The sequence below is a fragment of the Austrofundulus limnaeus genome, unplaced genomic scaffold, assembly GCF_001266775.1.
Source record: "Austrofundulus limnaeus strain Quisiro unplaced genomic scaffold, Austrofundulus_limnaeus-1.0 Scaffold662, whole genome shotgun sequence".
Taxonomy (NCBI): domain Eukaryota; kingdom Metazoa; phylum Chordata; class Actinopteri; order Cyprinodontiformes; family Rivulidae; genus Austrofundulus; species Austrofundulus limnaeus.
This window is the reverse complement of record NW_013953064.1, coordinates 12,238-15,494: the sequence shown is the minus strand read 5'-3', so window position 1 is coordinate 15,494 and position 3,257 is coordinate 12,238. Positions and strand designations below refer to the sequence as shown.

The 3,257-nt window shown below is 44.6% G+C and overlaps 1 long non-coding RNA gene across 1 annotated transcript; it reads right to left on the bottom strand.

Annotated features, from left to right (window-relative positions):
* Window positions 1–1,226: 1,226 nt before the first annotated feature.
* LOC106531658 (uncharacterized) lies at window positions 1,227–3,237 on the bottom strand. Its single transcript, XR_001311970.1, has 2 exons — window positions 2,899–3,237; window positions 1,227–2,852 (listed from the first exon to the last, which is right to left on the bottom strand). It is a non-coding gene; the product is annotated as an uncharacterized LOC106531658 (long non-coding RNA).
* Between the last annotated feature and the right edge of the window lie 20 nt (window positions 3,238–3,257).

Genomic DNA, 3,257 nt, shown 5'->3' with positions numbered 1-3,257 from the left:
GTCTTCTTCAGACCAGCAGGTCTTCTGCAGACCAGGAGGTCCTCTGCAGAGCAGGAGGTCTTCTGCAGACCAGGAGGTCCTCTGCAGACCAGGAGGTCCTCTGTAGACCAGCAGGTCTTCTTCAGACCAGCAGGTCTTCTGCAGACCAGGAGGTCCTCTGCAGAGCAGGAGGTCTTCTGCAGACCAGGAGGTCCTCTGCAGACCAGGAGGTCCTCTGTAGACCAGCAGGTCTTCTTCAGACCAGCAGGTCTTCTGCAGACCAGGAGGTCCTCTGCAGAGCAGGAGGTCTTCTGCAGACCAGGAGGTCCTCTGCAGACCAGGAGGTTCTCTGCAGACCACAGAGTTCTAAAAGAGTCCATCTGTCTGACAGCTGAGGTTTGGACCAAACTGGGTCCAACAGAACCGGTTTCTGAACCGTCCCGGCTGTTAACCCCTTCACTCCCAGCAGGAAGTCCTTCATACCTCACTGAGCTGATACTAGACGTTCCTGAAAACCCGTGGGTCCAGAACCAGAACCTCTGCAGAGTCTGGGTCTAAAGAAATGAGAAATATTTAAACAGATATTTTTAGTCTCCTTTGCTGTAGATGTTTAATGTTGTCAGGTTCCACTCAGAACCAAAGTTCTGCTTCCTGATCCAGCAGAACCACCTTTAAATAAACACATTAATGTTTGTTGTTCAGATCAACTTCCTGCTTTAAAACTTTTATAAATCAGCTGATTCAAACAGTTTGTTTTTCTTCTTCCACACTCAAACTATCACTGCTGGGATCTCCTCATGCAATCTGATCTGGGAGGAAAACTTTACAAACTGGTGAAACTTCTGGCCCGTGGGTCTGGAGCCGGTTCCCACGGTGAAAAAACAGCAGTGATTGATGTCTGAGAGTTGGTTGAATCCTCTCAGGAATAATCTGTAAATCAGGCTGAGGTCAGAAGAAAAACTATTTTCACTTTTCAACAGGTTCAGACTGAGACGACTCGGTGCTGCTGAAACATGAACTTCTTCAGACGGTGAAGAAATTATTTATAGAAATAAAAATAAAAAAATCAAAAACCAGGAGAATTTCTGCTGAAAACCAACAAAATCAATCTGTGAAAAATAAACAGTGTGAGAGTCGGACCTGCTGACACGTCCAGGTCCAGCTGAAGAAGCTAAAGCAGCTAAAGACCAGCAACGGTCAGAAACCAAGGTAGAGACAGAAGCTGCAGACACTGAAGACACAAAACGTTCTGAATCAAAACTGGTTTCTGTTTTATTTCAACAGAACAAAGGTTTGGGGTTTTGGATCTGGACTGTTAAAAAACACAGCAGTCAGAAAATCATGCAAACAAGTTCAAAGAGATTATTTCAAGAGTCCAGACCTGGACTCATCCAGACCACAAGACCTTCAGGGACCTGCAGGTGGGCCACAAAACATCTGGAAGGAGGTCTTTGGACTGTAGACCTACAGAACTTTGGACTGTAGACCTACAGAACTTTGGACTGTAAACCTACAGATCCTTAGACTGTAGACCTACAGATCTTTGACTGTAGACCTACAGATCCTTAGACTGTAGACCTACAGGTCTTTAGACAGTAGACCTACAGATCTTTAGACAGTAGACCTACAGATCGTTGGACTGTAGACCTACAGATCATTGGACTGTAGACCTACAGATCATTGGACTGTAGACCTACAGATCTTTGGACAGTAGACCTACAGATCATTGGACTGTAGACCTACAGATCTTTGGACTGTAGACCTACAGATCGTTGGACTGTAGACCTACAGATCATTAGACTGTAGACCTACTGACCTTTGGACTGTAGACCTACATATCTTTGGACTGTAGACCTACAGATCTTTTGACTGTAGACCTACAGATATTTGGATTGTAGACACAGATCTTTGGACTGTAAACCTACAGATCTTTGGACTGTAGACCTACAGATCTTTAGACAGTAGACCTACAGATCATTGGACTGTAGACCTACTGACCTTTGGACTGTAGACATACTGACCTTTGGACTGTAGACCTACTGACCTTTGGACTGTAGACCTACAGGTCTATGGACTGTAGACCTACAGATCTTTGGACTGTAGACCTACAGATCTTTGGACTTCTTTGGAGTGTAGATCTTTGGACTGTAGACCTACAGATCTTTGGACTGTAGACCTACAGATCTTTGGACTGTCTTTGGAGTGTAGATCTTTTGACTGTAGACCTACAGATCTTTGGACTGTAGACCTACAGACCTTTGGACTGTAGACCTACAGATCTTTGGACTGTCTTTGGAGTGTAGACCTACAGATCTTTGGACTGTCTTTGGAGTGTAGATCTGTGGACTTTGGACTGTAGACCTACAGATCTTTAGACAGTAGACCTACAGATCGTTGGACTGTAGACCTACAGATCTTTAGACAGTAGACCTACAGATCGTTGGACTGTAGACCTACTGACCTTTGGACTGTAGACCTACTGACCTTTGGACTGTAGACCTACTGACCTTTGGACTGTAGACCTACAGATCGTTGGACTGTAGACCCACAGATCGTTGGACTGTAGACCCACAGATCATTGGACTGTAGACCTACAGATCATTGAGCTGTAGACCTACAGATCCTTAGACTGTAGACCTACAAATCTTTGGACTATAGACCTACAGACCTTTGGACTGTAGACCTACAGACCTTTGGACTGTAGACCTACAGATCCTTAGACTGTAGACCTACAGATCTTTGGACTGTCTTTGGAGTGTAGATCTTTGGACTGTAGACCTACAGATCCTTAGACTGTAGACCTACAGATCTTTGGACTGTCTTTGGAGTGTAGATCTTTGGAGTGTAGACCTACAAATCTTTGGACTATAGACCTACAGACCTTTGGACTGTAGACCTACATATCATTGATCTGTAGACCTACAGATCATTGGACTGTAGACCTACAGATCATTGGACTGTAGACCTACAGGTCTTTGGACTGTAGACCTACAGATCATTGAACTGTAGACCTACAGATCATTGGACTATAGACCTACAGATCATTGGACTGTAGACCTACAGATCATTGGACTGTAGACCTACAGGTCTTTGGACTGTAGACCTACAGATCTTTGGACTATAGACCTACAGATCTTTGGACTATAGACCTACAGATCATTGGACTGTAGACCTACAGGTCTTTGGACTGTAGACCTACAGATCTTTAGACAGTAGACCTACAGATCTTTGGACTATAGACCTACAGATCATTGGACTGTAGACCTACAGGTCTTTGG